The 16,937-nt window shown below is 44.8% G+C and overlaps 1 protein-coding gene across 3 annotated transcripts in view, besides 2 other annotated features; it reads right to left on the reverse strand.

Moving 5' to 3' along the window:
* GEFmeso (Guanine nucleotide exchange factor in mesoderm) overlaps positions 1-16,937 on the reverse strand; it is a 57,659-nt gene that overhangs the window by 20,953 nt on the left and 19,769 nt on the right. The window contains exon 1 of one of the 3 annotated variants that reach the window (NM_137499.3): positions 7,459-8,246. The exons of the other annotated variants lie outside the window; for them this stretch is intronic. The gene's annotated coding sequence lies outside the window, so the exon portion shown is untranslated. Of the gene's footprint in view, positions 1-7,458; positions 8,247-16,937 lie in introns of those variants that run through there. 3 annotated transcript variants of the gene reach the window in all.
* Positions 782-6,911: a mobile genetic element.
* Positions 15,852-16,937: part of a mobile genetic element that runs on past the window's edge.

Here is a 16,937-nt window from a genome sequence, read left to right on the forward strand (position 1 = left end):
CCACTGCCATTTTCCCAACTGGCATTCACACACATTTCACTTGATAATGCTTGGCTGATATGAAAGCAGAAATTCGTTTCACTTCTAAATATTCCCAAAAATAATAAACAATATTAGTCAACCAAGTAATACTCATGGTATAGCAATCTGATTAGTTAACTCATATGTTTTTTTAAATATGAATGTGTTTTCATATTAAATTATTTATGATAAGTGAAATTATCTTAAAATATCCGGATTTTTTTTCGGTGTGCCGCAAAAACCAGCGAACAGCGCTCTTTTCCGGTATTTCCCCCAATATCCCCATTTGCATGGGCTTTCCCTGCGGAAAGAAGGGCCGGACGGAAAAATTGGTCACGGTGTGGCCTAAATGGCAGGTACTAATGCGAGAAACGCTTATCGGCGACCATCCATCGATTTCGGCGAGGCTTCACTGTAATTTAACTGTTCGTGCGAGCGTTGAACTTCTTTTGTTCGCCATTCTAAATCCACTGGCCATTATCTTGCGTCGCTTTCGCGTCCACCAATCCGTTCACTTTGGGGCTTCTTGTTGATAAGCCAATTGCGCATAGTTCACACCCCGCACGACTTTCAGATACGAGTGACCCCAAATCGCGCGCGTTGATTAATTAACTGCCATGGATATGGCTAATCAATAACTATAACGGCATCTGCGGGCATATGGCTCAATCTGCGCCGATCTAGCTAGGAAATCGTACACCCATTATGCGGTCTTCGCCCGCCATTATCGTCTGTGCCGAGTACTTGGACCCAATATCACTGTTTGGGAACGAGACACCCTGTATACGCGAACAAGTCACCCTTTATCTTTATTTACATTCTTATTTGTCTGCAGCTTCAGCGGAGCTTATCAGCGGAATCAATGTAAGCATCGCACCGCTGTAATTGTCCGCGAGCTTGCCCAGTACTTTTCCAAACTTCTAACTCCCTTCTAACTGTAACTTGTTTACGTCTTATGCTAGACTAATCGTATGGCGTGATTACAGCCAAAGCTGAAGTCAGTCACAATTTTGATCTGCGAGAAAACGTACGCATCGGTGTCGAAATAATTAATATTAAGTGTCTGAACTTAACCAATAAATGAAAATTAACAGTAACACTGGCGGTTTTATTTATAAACATAAAAATTGGTCCTTCGAGCCGGATAACCGGAAGTGCGTTTCGTTCGGGCATTTGATTTTGATTATTGGCCTTTTGGCAAACGATAATCTATAGATTCCTACATCGTGTAGAATCGTTCCCTTCTTTCGACCACCATGCGGAGTGTGATTCAACAACGGGGCTTCTGCAAAAGCCAAATTACTCGTGCGCATAATAATGCCTTAAAATTTGTTGATGACATTCACTCAGTGCAAACAATAGTTGTCCGCCTGGCGCAACTACAGGAAAATTATTTGCGGTTCGTACGGCTCTCGGAAGAGCTGTATGCATTTCAATCGGAAGCCGATTGGGAGAACCCTGACGAGGATTTTGACGCATATGAGGACAAACATTATGCTACACACGCTATTCTCAGCAATACTTTGGAGGAGTTGAGACGGGATGTCACCTCAAACAGTATTGATGCCACAGTTCAAGCCGCAGGCACACCCCAGAGAAGTCATGTCGATTTTCAGTTCGAGAGAATTAAACTTCCGACTTTTTCTGGAAATTATGAGGACTGGAAACATTTTTCGGACATGTTTATTGGATCGATTGCTTCCAATTCGAGCCTGACGGATTGCCAACGATTTCATTATTTAAAATCGTACCTTGCCGGAGACGCGCTTGCATTAGTTAAACATATTCCAGTTACTAATGACAACTATCGGGAAGCATGGGAGCGGCTGGAACAGCGATATAACAAACAATCGCTAATTATTCGATCGTTCTTAAACAGTTTCATGAGCCTTCCGAGTGCTATAAATTCAAATATCGGCACAGTGCGGAAAATTGCCGATGGTGCAGACGAAGTTATTCGTGGTCTACGAGCTCTTAATTGCGAAGAGAGGGATCCCTGGCTAATTTTCATTCTACTTTCAAAATTAGATAGCGATACCCGCCAAGCCTGGGCTCAGTGCGCAGAATCCGAGGAAAAAGGTGTGACCATCAACCGATTCTTGAAATTTCTCACATCACGCTGCGATACGTTGGAGGCTTTTGAATTAACTCGATCAACCCAAGCTCGACGCGCAGCTACCACGCACCACGCAGACACGCATCCAAGACGGGAAGAGCCGAAGTGCACATCGTGCCAGCAGAATCACCAACTGTTTAAGTGTCCTCAATTCATCGCACTCGACATTGCATCTCGCCGAGACTTCCTCAAATCAAGAAAGCTCTGTTTCAATTGCCTCAGCCCGGCTCATATGGTGGGCAACTGTACATCGAGGCATACTTGTCGGATCTGCCGCCGCAAGCATCATACTTTGGTTCATGGCTCGTCGCAGCCAATTCAAAATGGCAACAACATTGACACAGCAAGTGTTGACAGCCGCGATCGACCAGCAGTCTCACATGCGGGATCTACAATTGGCCACAATCAACCGCTAGCTCGAGAAGGTCATCGCTTGGGAAGCGAGACTCCCGCGGAAAACAACTTTACGCATCATACTCTGGAGAATATTCCGGCGGCTGGTTCTCAGACTCTGTTGCCAACCATCCTTGCTGACGTCATCGACGCCTGGGGAAACACTACAACCTGCAGGCTGCTCCTGGACACTGGATCTACAATAACCTTGGCATCGGAATCATTTGTTCAGCGAATAGGCGTGCGTCGAACGCACGCACGGATTTCTATTCTCGGTCTCGCCGCCAACAGCGCGGGCGTTACCCGAGGACGCGCACATATCAAGCTGCGCTCTCGTCATTCGGGCCAAACTGTCGAATTGGTCTCGTTCATTCTCACCTCGCTGACGTCATCACTTCCTGCCCAAGTTATTGACACCTCATCCTCTACGTGGAGGCAAATCTGCGAGCTTCCTTTGGCAGACCCAACGTTCTGCACACCTGGAGCAATCGATGTCATTGTTGGATCGGATCAACTTTGGTCTCTATACACAGGAGATCGGAAACACTTTGGTAACGACTTTCCTATCGCTCTCAATACTGTATTTGGTTGGATTCTTGCAGGCTCTTACTCTGCATTCGATGATCACCCTACTTCTGCGGTTACTCATCACGCGGACCTAGACACGATGGTTCGTTCATTCATGGAGATGGACAGCATTCAGCCTAACCAGGCTCTCCTGGACGCCAGCGATCCCACAGAGCGTCATTTTGCTGCCACACACAAGCGCTCGACGGACGGGGTGTACGTCGTCGAGTATCCCTTCAAGGAAAAGGCACCGCCTATTGATTCGACCTTGCCACAGGCCATCAATCGCTTCTTCTCGCTGGAACGCAAATTTCGTCGGTATCCAGAATTGAAGCAGCAGTACGAAGCTTTCCTGGACGACTACTTGCAACGTGGACATATGGAAAAACTGACCTCGGCTCAGGTTGAAGAGTCCCCAGACACCTGCTTCTATTTGCCGCACCACGCTGTCATCAAACTGGACAGTCTGACTACCAAATGTCGTGTAGTTTTTGATGGATCAGGAAAAGACAGCTCTGGAGTATCGCTCAATGACAGACTACATATTGGTCCACCGATTCAACGCGATCTTTTTGGCGTTTGTCTACGCTTCCGGCAGCACCAATATGTTTTATGTGCAGATGTCGAAAAGATGTTTCGAGGCATTAAAGTCTTTAAGCCACACACCAATTTTCAGCGCATTGTTTGGCGCACGACTGAGAATGAACCTCTGCTTCACTTTCGCCTGCTGACGGTTACCTACGGATTGGCACCGTCACCATTTCTGGCTGTTCGAGTTCTAAAGCAACTTGCCGACGATCATGGCCATGAATACCCTGCAGCAGCTCACGCTCTTCTGCACGATGCCTATGTGGACGATATCCCGACAGGCGCCAACACATTCGAGGAGCTTATGATTCTCAAGGACGAGCTTATAGCCCTCTTGGATAAGGGAAAATTCAAGCTACGCAAATGGAGTTCTAATAGTTGGCGTCTTCTGAAATCATTACCAGAGGAAGATAGATGTTTTGAACCTATCCAGCTCCTCAACAAATCAGCTGCGGATTCACCTGTCAAAGTTCTTGGTATCCAATGGAACCCTGGGAAGGACGTCCTGTATCTCAACCTAAAGGGATGCGATGCGACCATTTCTCCGACGAAAAGAGAACTCTTGTCTCAGCTATCAAGAATTTATGATCCGCTTGGACTGGTAGCGCCGGTCACAGTTCTACTCAAGCTAATCTTCCAAGAAAGCTGGACAAGTGTCCTGCAGTGGGACGACCCCATACCTGAAAGTCTACGTACGCGCTGGAGAGCCTTAGTAGAGGATTTGCCAGCACTTACGCAATGCCAAGTACCACGGTATATTGCGTCACCATTTCGAGATGTTCAACTACACGGATTCGCCGACGCATCCTCGCACGCCTACGGTGCGGTAGTTTACGCTCGAGTTGCAGTTGGATGCAGCTTTCAAGTAACTCTGGTTGCCGCCAAAACACGGGTGGCCCCGATCAAGCCCGTATCAATTCCACGTTTGGAGCTAAACGCTGCGTTACTTCTATCTCGATTGCTTTCTATTGTCAAAACATCACTAACAATTCCTCTTTTCAGCACGAGCTGCTGGACAGATTCAGAAATTGTGCTACACTGGCTTTCAGCTCCCCCTCGACGGTGGAACACCTACGTCTGCAACCGAACTTCTGAGATATTGAGCGACTTTCCCCGTAGCTGCTGGAACCATGTTCGCACGGAAGACAATCCTGCAGATTGTGCTTCCCGAGGACTTCATCCGTCAAAGCTTCTGGAGCATCGACTGTGGTGGAAAGGTCCGTCTTGGCTGGCCACACCCACCTCTGAGTGGCCACCTTCTACAAGCAAGTTCAGCGTATCTTCAAGTTTCGATGTCAACACCGAAGAACGAGCCATAAAGCCCACGACTCTACATAACTTTCCTGATGAAAGTATACACGAGTTACTCATCCACAAATTCTCAACCTGGACGCGTCTTATAAGGGTATCTAGCTACTGTCATCGCTTTATTCACACTCTTCGATCCCATCATAGGAATTCGGCACCATTCCTTACGTCTGAAGAGTTGCTGGACGCACAGCGCCGACTTATTCGACATGTGCAACAAAAATCCTTTGCCAGAGAATATGAGCAGCTAGAGAATCGACGCCAGCTTAACGCTAAATCGCATCTTATCCGGTTTTCTCCGTTTCTGGATGATTATGGAGTAATGCGAGTCGGTGGGAGAATCGAGCAATCTACACTCAACTATAACGCCAAGCACCCGATTCTGATACCTAAAGATACACCACTAGCTGGACTCCTGGTTCGACATTTTCATGTCTCCTATCTGCACACTGGAGTTGATGCAACGTTCACCAATCTTCGTCAGCAGTACTGGATTCTGGGAGCCCGCAATCTCGTCAGAAAGGCAGTCTTCCAATGCAAATCCTGTTTTCTTCAACGAAAGGGCACAAGCAACCAGATCATGGGAGAGCTACCAATTCCTCGAGTTCAAGCTAGCCGCTGCTTTCAACACACAGGGCTGGACTACGCTGGACCGATCGCAATCAAGGAATCAAAGGGAAGAACTCCACGCATCGGAAAGGCATGGTTTTCTATTTTCGTGTGTCTCACTACAAAGGCACTTCACATCGAGGTTGTTAGTGAGCTAACTACACAGGCTTTCATCGCAGCCTTTCAACGATTCATTGCCCGCCGAGCGAAGCCTACTGACCTGTATTCGGATAATGGAACAACATTTCATGGAGGCAAGAAAACTTTGGATGACATGAGACGTCTGGCCATTCAACAAGCCAAAGATGAGGAACTAGCAGGATTCTTTGCCAATGAAGGGATTTCTTGGCACTTTATACCCCCGTCTGCTCCACATTTTGGAGGGATGTGGGAAGCTGGAGTTCGCTCAATTAAACTCCATATGAAACGAATACTTGGATCAAAGGCTTTAACGTTTGAGGAGCTCTCTACTGTCCTGACCCAAATTGAAGCTATCCTGAATTCACGCCCGCTGTGCCCAACTGGGGATAATTCTTTGGATCCACTGACGCCTGCTCATTTTTTGACTGGATCTCCGTATACTGCATTGCCTGAACCCTGTCGTCTGGATATGCAAGTCAATCGATTGGAGAGGTGGAATCAGCTGCAAGCCATGGTTCAAGGCTTTTGGAAAAGGTGGCATATGGAATACCTGACATCTCTTCATGAGCGGACAAAGTGGCATCTGGAAACCGAGAATCTGAAGATCGACACACTGGTAGTACTCAAGGAGCCCAATCTACCGCCCTCTAAATGGATTCTTGGCCGCATCACAGCAGTGCACGCAGGAATCGACAACAAGGTCCGAGTCGTTACAGTGAAGACTGCTCACGGATTATACAAACGCCCAATTGCCAAAATCGCTGTACTGCCTCTGTACTGCTGAACAACCGTTCAGGGGGGCCGGTATGTTTGGGAACGAGACACCCTGTATACGCGAACAAGTCACCCTTTATCTTTATTTACATTCTTATTTGTCTGCAGCTTCAGCGGAGCTTATCAGCGGAATCAATGTAAGCATCGCACCGCTGTAATTGTCCGCGAGCTTGCCCAGTACTTTTCCAAACTTCTAACTCCCTTCTAACTGTAACTTGTTTACGTCTTATGCTAGACTAATCGTATGGCGTGATTACAGCCAAAGCTGAAGTCAGTCACAATTTTGATCTGCGAGAAAACGTACGCATCGGTGTCGAAATAATTAATATTAAGTGTCTGAACTTAACCAATAAATGAAAATTAACAGTAACACTGGCGGTTTTATTTATAAACAATCACATTACCATATATCTTCCCTCCCCCGAACAACAGTCATTGACTTTTGTTTATTAATTTAAAGTGGTGTTTGTCGCTTTAATCCGTTTTATCTGCCGCCTCCGCTTGTTCGCTTCGCATTTGATTTTCGATTTCAATAGAAAAGATTTATATCGCCGCCTCTGCTTGCGGGGGGCCAAAGGTTTTACTAGTGCATAGAGAAATATCTAAAACATTTATATTTCACATTTACTTATAATCATAGGGTGGTTGATTTGCAGTAGTTTCTGCACTGTAATTTGAACCAGCCTCAGCTGGGCTAACCAATTTTCAGTGAATGTATCTTCAGTGCTATGAATAACTTGACAAGCATGTAACCACTATTGAAGTTGGTCCAAAAATAACCCAATCTCTGTGTGTACTTGTACTATCTTTCGGATGCGGGCGTGGGTTAATTTTGGGGGTGGACAGTGACATAGTTCTTTTTGTGGAGAGCATTGCACTCGCTGGAATTCCCGGGTCAAGATATCGATGCGGCAACAATGTTGCTGTCCATGTCCACTTACCTGGCTGTCGCCGTTGTTTGCTGTATCTGGAGTGTACTGTACCCTCTTAACCTGCTTCTATCCACTGGTAATCCGGTAATCCAATAAAGACCAATAAAGACGGGATATAGTTCAAGTGGAGGAGGCCCGATTACAAGGCACAGCAGCCGCGCTGATAACAAGTTGCTGCTGGGTTTTTATGGCATGCAATTATTGCCCGAGACACAGATAGAGATACAGATACAATTGTACAGATACACAACACACTGGCAAATGACCATTTAAGTTTGTTCACTCGAGTGGAAAATTCTTCATTTATTTATGATTTAAAGTAAATGCTTTGGGGCGCTGCACTGCACTTAACTTTGAACTTAACATTTCGGTTTTCGAGCGCTCGTCTCACTTTTTGTTATCGGCAATTGGAAATGCATTGACCTCGTTTCGGGGCAACAAAGTTGCCAACATTGTTGTAAACATTTTTGGTTTTTCGTATTTTTTTGTATTTTTTACTTTGTTATTTTTCTGTTTGCCTGCCAGCGGGGGAGGGCGTGTCACAGGGGGGCGGGGTGCAATAACAATTGGTGCGCAACGGAAGCAAACTATATGGCATGCAATGCATATATCCCAGTGGGGGCTGCCCAGAAACCATTTAAAAACGCATCGCTGCACACACACTGCTCGGAATTTCCACTTCGCTTTTTTCTCATATGTTTAAACAAAAAACGGTCAGCTGCAAGAATGCCCACTTTCGGGGGTTTTCACTTTGGTTTCCTGTACGATGTGCACCGGTCAACGTGAGACTGAAAACTAAAAACTGAAAACAAAACCCAACCGAAAACCCAAATCGAAATGTAACAGTCGCCTCGAGAGAGAGAGTGAGAGAGGCGAAAAAAGAGAGAGAATTGGCGCTTCGGATTGAGTGCTCATGCGCGTGGGCGATGGTCCCGCTTAGAGGGTGACTACTGTCAACTGGCGCTGCACTTGTGCGTGTATCTCGCAGATGCGCGTATCGTATCTGCCGGATGCATTGTGTGGGCCCCTTGTGCAGTCGTATCTGCATCTCAAGGGTTGGACCTCAAACTGGGGTAATAGTCGCATTCATTGCTGCTTCCAGATGAAGATGAAGATGGAGTGAAGTCTTTTGATTTACGAGTATTGACTGCAGTGGAAGCCCCGCTCTTCGGTAAGCGGTGAAAGTGTTTCCCCCCACCTTCCCGCTCCGCCACTCCCCCACATGTGAACAATGGGGAGCAGAAACAGATTTCGTCACACAGCGGAAAACAAGAAAAGCAAATCAACTGCATATTGTCATCTCAAGATTGTTGTATAACACTCAAGATATCAGAGTAACCATTCCTATATTCATATAAGTTAACCACCAAGTTTGAATTCTTATTTGAAAGTAGTTGCGGTCATGAATTATTATTCACAAATTAAACACAATTTTGATTTTGATTTTGAAGGCCGTATATATATTTAAGTAAGTATTATTAGTCAGTAAAAACAACCGCTAGTCAGATTTATGGTTGGTAATTTAAAATCTTTAATAGTAGTATAGTATAGGTCTTTAGCTTTTATATATATATATATAAATTATCTTTTTTATAAGCCCATCAACCCCGGTAAAAGATAACTTTTTTTCTATACAATCAATATTGGTTACAGCAAATATCCATATTAAATATTTATTTTTCGCTCTGTAAAAGTGTCGATGTGGGTTTATTCAACTCTTGAGCGAGGAAGAGAAAAAAAAACAGGGGATGGGATTTTCCACCCATTTCGTGGGGATGCTGGGACCGACCGGCGAAAACTGTTGCGTGCTTTCAGGAGTTCCCGGGAAATTGGCGCACTCGTGCACTGGGACAACAAATAGTCGAGGGCTGGTGAGGTGGGTATCCGTATCCAAGCAGGGGTTGCTCTGCTCGGCCCTTTAAGGGCACTCCTTGAAAACGCAGCTACACTGCACCACATATCGCCATATAAACAGGGTGACTTCGCGCACACTGGCCATTGTAATGGAAATCCAACTTTGACACGCGATTGCTGAGGGCTGAACGCTGTCACTGCAATCTGTTTAATTGAGGTGTTTAGCACGGTGAATAATTAAGACAACAGAAAGAATTCACCATTTCAGGGGAGCAGACAAAGGTCAAAATAATAAATTAGACACGCGTCTGAGTGGAGTTGAAATGGAGAGTGTTTAGGGATGGTAGATGGGCCTAGCTAGATTGACTAACAACAGGATCAAACTTCCTGTGAGGTTGCCTTTGACTTCTCTATACATTCTTCCTCGAAATTTGTCTCCATCCATCTGAAATACATCTCCAGTTCTGAACACACTCGAATTACACGATGTCATCGCTAGCTGCGTGGAGTTCTATTACCATTTGGGCGCAACAAATGTGTCTGGAGCACATTTCGTGACCAGGCACATGTCATTAGCCAAACCAGCCCAAACAAATGATGACTGCACCACGCACTTGGAAGGAATCGCTTGGTTGGGAAACTGTGCCACCGTAGAAAACAAACTACTAAAGGCTAAGCAATAAAGTGTTATTATGCCGGTCCAACATGTCAGCTGCACCGTGAGAAAATGTGTGTCACTGGGACTTAAAAAACTGTTTAAAAATCTATATCCACTGCAAAAAAACAAACTTAATGTATCTTTAAATCTTTATGGCAATTTTTTCAAGGTTAATAACCGGTTGATTTATGTTTCAAACATTTGTTGCACTTCATAGGCGGGGACTACTGTATCTGAAAAAGCGGCGATCGTGTGGGCTCGCAAAGTAATGCGACAGGCGTTAAATGCGCCGGCAATCGATTTGATTTGCAGTCGCGATGCGAATTTAATTGAAATGAAAAATAGCCGCCCATAGCCGCACGGTGGGCAGTTGTGCGCCGGACATTCGACAGTGGGCGTGGCCATCACTGGGCGACTGCGGAGGCTGAGGACATAAAACTGAAGTCAGACCCAGAAAGTGGAGGCCAGCTGTAAGGAAGTCAGTCGGTCGGTCGGCTGGCAAATGCGAATGCAAATGTAAATGCAAATGCAAATGCAGCGCTGCCCACGCGAAATTATGAAAAATTATGAAAAGTGACCAAGTTGCAGCTGGAAAAGCAGCTACAAGGAGCTGGATGCCTGGAGATCTTGAGAGACCTGCAGAGCTGCAAAGCTGACCAAAAGTGCATTTCACGCTGGCTAATGAAACAAATTATAAGTGGCCACTGTCGTCGGAGTTTTTGCGGAAACCAAACCATGTGAGTTGCGTCTGCTTATTGTTCCGCCGATGTGTTGTATAATGTGTAACCCAAGCCCAGGGGCAGTGTTTTCGGGTTTGAGGATCGGGAACGCGATCGGGATCTGGAAATGTGATACTTTCTTCAGAGCGTCTGTTTTGAATTTCTGCTTATTACCGAATATTTTTCTGTCGCAAAACAATGGTTTGTTCGCAGGTTGGTAATTTAACTCTCTCTTTCTCTGGCATTTAGTTTCCTCACGGCTTATTACGAAGACTATGGCCATAATTATGATGATGATGATGATGATGAATGCCTGGCGCGTGACGCATGCGCTGAAAACAAAGAACCTGGGATATCAGGAGAAGAATTTCAGTTCTTGGGCATCATCATGGCATCGAAACCTCAAGTGATTCAGTCTATGGCGTTGAGTCAACTGTCTGAATTATTTCACATTCACCCATGGGCAATAAATAACTTCGGAAATACAATGTTGATAGTACTGTGGGTTTGATTCCATAGGGCACCTAATTTTGGTGGGCATTACGAGCCGAAAGACGGAAGCTTTCCGCACCATATATCTGCAGCTTGGTATCTCGTAAGTGGATTATCTCCAACACTGTCACTGTCTCACGGCTTTTACTTTTGACTCACTTTAATGGGCCTTAAGCTCACCGTCTTCTGGACCGCTTCCTCAGCTTCTTTGTTTTGTGGTAACCCTTTTAACATTCCATTTCGTTTCACTGTCTTTGTGGACCTAAGCTACTTTCGATCTGCCGTTCTCAAGACGTGTTGTCTGGGTCTTATTTTCGCTTTTAATAAGCCACCCAAGTGACTGGAGGACCACTTGACCGTGATTTGTTCTTTGGATCTTAATGTGTCATTAATGTGAGTGTGCGTTGTTCGTTCGAGCTGGGGAAAAGTCGCACTTAAGTTGGTCTTGTTGGCTTGGTTCCTTAATATCTTCGTTGTTGGATAGTATTATGTCAAATTTGTTTTCAGTAATAAAGAAAATTATAACACCCCATTAGCATAATAGGATACTATAGTATATTTTAACATTTTATAAAAATCAGGAAGGGTAAATATACGTAAACTTGATTTAATTCTTCTTGTTTCGAAAAACTCACCAAATTGCCGAGTTTAAAAACTTCTATATTGAATCTCATTTACTGACCAAGTTCAATTTATTTTTCCTCTGTGCGGGTAGTTTCTGTTGTTCCTGCTGCGGACATTAATCACTGTCAGCGGCGCTGTGGCCACCTCATCGTCGTCCGCCCGGGTTCCTGGTATCCCCTGATATACCCTGGTATCCCCGATTCCTGCCCCTTTGCTGCCATTCGAGCGACTCGTCTGCATGTGATTTCATTAATTTCGCATTCCAATGCACAACGGCGAAAAGCAGAATTCCATGCCCACTCCACGAGGAAGTGCAAAGTGTTGAACATGTGCAGCGCATAGCTGGCACTTGCATTTATTCATTTTATTCACTTCTCATTTTATTTATTGCTCTCTGCGCTTTGATCAATCAATTCAGCTCGGGGCTTTGCTCTCTGCGCCTCGGAAATATTTTAATTGAATGATCAGAATCGGGCTCCTTGGGCCTCTGGGGGCTCGTTGAGATCGAATTAGCCGCCGTTGGACATGTGGATGCAGTGCAGTGCTGAAGCTTTATGAATACATACACTTCCAAGCGGACTTAATTGCACGACACCCATATGAAATCAATCGATGCCAACGAGGCGCCAGTCTCAATTTCGATTCCCTCAAACGACCGCCTGACCCACTAAAGCCGCCAATCTCGTCGCCACAGCCAAATCCACACCAAATTGGGCATCGAGAGCGACAGCAGATCCACGGGCACAAAGATCAGTGGAGTCTGCTTGAAAAGGCAAATATAAAATATTTGCTTATTATTTATATTTGAGATTTATTCGCCGAAAGGCAAACACACGCATCCAACATCGATTCCGACCTGGCTCCAAAAAGCACAGCTGCGACTGCGAATGCTGCTAGGGATGGAAATATTTGAGAGATCGCATCGCAATATTTCACACAAAGTGAGGTTTTCTTCAAGGAAAGATATATTTTTTCAACTTTTATTTATATTAAATTTTAAATTTATTAGGTTAAGTAATCTATCTCAATCCGCGCACAGTAGTGAAGTGGTAATAGTGCCTATTCCTTCTTGCAGCTATTAATGGAGTGTACACAAAGATTTTTTTAACATTTTTGAAAGTATCTACTTTCATGTATCTAGAAAGTATTTAGTCCCATGACAGGCTTGTAAAACGAAATAATTGCTCATAACCTTTTTAAGCTATTTTTAAAAAAACAGCAATAAATTTAGTGCAAAACCTTTATAGCTATACTACGATCCATCTTCTAAAGACTTCAGCCTCGACTCCTCCAGTTCCAATCACGCTGCCATCCTCAGCCGGCGAGCATGTCACCATCACCTTGTCGCCTCTGCCTGGCTAAGTCGGTCGCACATGTCGCCGTTGCCATTTTAGGATTTGTGGCCAAAAAGCGCAGAGGAGAAAAAAAAATGAAGTGGAAACAAAAATAATACAAATGTGGATATGGAGACTATATGCAACATGGCTGCTTATTTTTGGACAGTCGGTAGAAAGTGCCGCCGGCGGCACCGTTAAAATAATGAGCTGCAACAGCGGCACTGTGATTTGTTGTTGCCGTGGCCGTTGTCGTTGTGTACCGCTTTCGGTTTTCAGTTTTCCTTTTGCATATCACCATTAGCGTTGACAAGGCAGAACCACAAAAGAAGTCGCCCAAATGCAGTGGAAAGTGAGCGCCAGCTGTCGCCAATTTCCGCATTCGGAGGCCACTTCCCCTGGCAGTGCCACAACCCATTCCCTTTTTCCATTTCAATGGTGACCCCGCTCCGGTGAATTCTGTGACCCCGCTTTCATCCGGCAACTGGCTACGTGCAACATGTTGCGAAAGTGAGTCGCACAAAAGGCATTTTGCATGTTGCCGGCGCTTTTAATTGACAAACAAATTACAGGCGGCTGCCTGCTTGTGTGCTGTTTGTCTCTTTGGCCAAACCCCTCGGACGGATGACATGTAAGACCAGTGCCGAATGACTAATTGGTCGCCGTAATGGTCAAGCCCGGCCAAGCCAGGTTGGGGCCATTAAAGCAAAGCTCGATGCATGGTGGTCAGGCACTCAGAGGTGTACATTATTTTAATTCGTAAGAACCTTAATGGTTTGATCTGTATAAGTGTTTATATAAATCTGGTATAGGCTTTATCTTAACAGACTTACACATATAAGTTTGGTCACTTCGATTTTAGCATTACTTTCGCTTTTTTGCCCCACTGTGCCGCTGCAGTTCGTCAAGCCATTCACACACGATTTAGCGTAGTCGCCCCGGGGTTTAAGAGGTCGGCGACGAGGGACGCGGTTCGGGTTGGGATCTTGGTAGCGGGGGACACTCATGTGATGAATTTGCCGCCAAGGCGCCGCCGCCACTGACGCTTGGGTGGTCAAATGGGGCTGGGCGCAACTCCTGCGGCTTAAATGCTTCCCCCAAAGAGTACGTTTCGTTTGGTTTCCATTCCATTCGATTCCACGGTCGCGACTGGCGAACGACTAAATTATTCATTGCAGGATTTATGCAGCCAGCGGCCGAAATCACTTTCGCTCATGCTTAAGCTCAAGACTCAAGACCGCCCCAAAATCATGAGCTGCTAGCCAGCCAACTGCCCTGCCCTCCGGTTGTTTGTTTTGGGCTCAGAGCTCGGGCAAACATTTGCCACAATTAATGCACATGACGCCGCTTAAACTTTGGCTTTGACAAATGGAGTCAGTTGCCAACCCCCAGGAATTTGGGTCCACTCTAAAAGCCGGGCTCCTCAGAAATGCACAACGAAAAATTATAGGTTCCATGGGTTGGGAAATATGCGAAGCTACGAAACTACTCGAAATTTTCCATAATCTAGATTAATAGTTTTTGAAACATTGTAAATTCCAATCGATGTTAGATTAGAGCATTATCTATCCTAACAATCTTATGAATCTACAGAACTTCTAGAACCTGTATCCCTATTGCGCAAAGTGTGGGTAACTCATTACGCGGATCCTGGGACCTGCCATCATCAAGCAGCCCGGACACACATGGTAGATGACGCCTCCGTTGCCATTGTTGTCTGTTGATGAGGAGCAGGCAGGGGCAGGGAGACATGGTGAAGGCCAGGATGAGGGGCGACGCCCACCTGGGCTGCCGTTTAATGGGCCAGGCAAATGGGGGCTAGGCTCGGCTTGGTTCGGCTCGAAGCTGTCATCGTCTGGCATCTGCATCTGCATCTCCCCGAGGAGCTGGCTGGGTTGGTTTCTTTCTTGGGCCTTATCTGGGCCTTGGCCAGAAGCACGCGCCAGGCTGCATTGTCTGACGACTGACAAGGTGATTTAGAGAGTGGGGCGCGGGGATCTCAGCTTTATTGTTATTGAAAAGCTGGCAGCAGCCACTTCAGCCACTTGGCCGATCGCGGAAAGGTCGAGGACGTGCAGCTGCCAAGTCGAAATCTTGTTTTCAGACCATAACAATCGATGAGTTACTTTCGTAAATATTAAAAGGAATTCTTGTTAAATATTTCTACTTTCTATAAAAACAAAAGTATTTATTTTTTTTCACTGAACTAGCATTTTTGTATGTCATTCATTTCGCTTCTATAGAAAGAAATTCATTTGATTTAAATTAAAACGCCAAGCAATTACTGACCTTTTCAGGCTGTACTGTTTTCTATACCCAAAGTAATGGTACAATAACATTAAAGACTATAACTTCAATGTCGGTTATTTTGGCCTGCCACACATTTGGGCTATCACAGCGGGCAATCGCCTCGCAGCCCAAAAAGCAAAAAAAAGAAATTATAAAAAAACCGCAGCAAATCGCAACGAAACTTAACCCCACCATAATCATAATCAGACGCTGGCCATTTGCCACAGTCACCCACAAAAGACAACTTCCTCATTGCCGCCGAACGCAGCAGCAGATGCAAAAATCAAAGGATCGCGCGTTGCATAAGAGGGCTTCGGGGTGGTGGTGGTGGTGCAACTTAAACAGAGTTTAGCATTAATTTGTGGGCACCCAATGCATTTCCCGATTCAAATTCAGCCCAACGCAAAGTTATGAATGAAAACGAAGCGTTACTGTTCACACATGAACACGAATATATTTAAAGACTTACAATTTTGGGCTCCGTTCATATCTTATGTAAATGAATCGAGAGCGATAAATTATATTTAGGATTTTGTTATCTAAGGCGACATGGGTGCATTGCTCAAAAACATGTAATTTAAGTGCACACTACATGAGTCAGTCACTTGAGATCGTTCCCCGCCTCCTAAAATAGTCCCTTAGTGGGAGACCACAGATAAGGTCCTCGCCGCTCAAGATAGGCAGATGTGCCCGAGCGTGGGACCTCGATAAGGCGGGGACTATTTACTTAGGCCTCTGCGTAGGCCATTTACTTTAAGATGCGATTCTCATGTCACCTATTTAAACCGAAGATATTTCCAAATAAAATCAGTTTCTTACAAAAACTCAACGAGTAAAGTCTTCTCAATTTGGGATTTTACATTTGGTCAATCGAGCCTTTAATCGACTCTGCAGTTTCCCCCTACCAAAGGTAAGGAACTCAGAGAAAGGCCAGCTCCTTTAAGCATCTTACAGCTAAAGGTAGCAAAAATAAGTGACTCTTGTTTCCCCCTACCAAAGGTAAGGAACAGAGTATAAATATAAAAAGCAAAAAGATACAAAAGAATCTTTTATGTTTTAAAACAAGCACCTTATAGTCTATAGCTAAAGGTTGCTTTGTGTACCATTATAAATTGTGGTAAGGCGTGCTTGAGGCCATACATCAGCAATTGTGAAATTAAAAAGTGCATAACAAAAGTGCCTTATAAATGCTCTAATAGCATTAAATCAGCTCATAAATAGAGTGCAGTGTATATGCCATAAGAGCATAAATTAAATAAAAAGTGCCTGAAAACAGTGCCTTATAAATGCTCTAATAGCATTAAATCAGCTCATAAATAGAGTGCAGTGTATATGCCAAAAGAGCATAAATGCCGAAATAAATGGCTAAAAAACAAAAAATCTGACTGGACTACAAAAATAATAAAACGTGCAAAAAAAAAAAAAAAAAAAAAATCATCTTTAAACATCGACGGAGCCTTAAAGAAGAGAAGGAAGTCAAATTCAAAGGAGCCTCTACCAGCAGCAGAAGCAGCAAGC

Source organism: Drosophila melanogaster, chromosome 2R (genome assembly GCF_000001215.4).
Source record: "Drosophila melanogaster chromosome 2R".
Lineage (NCBI taxonomy): Eukaryota > Metazoa > Arthropoda > Insecta > Diptera > Drosophilidae > Drosophila > Drosophila melanogaster.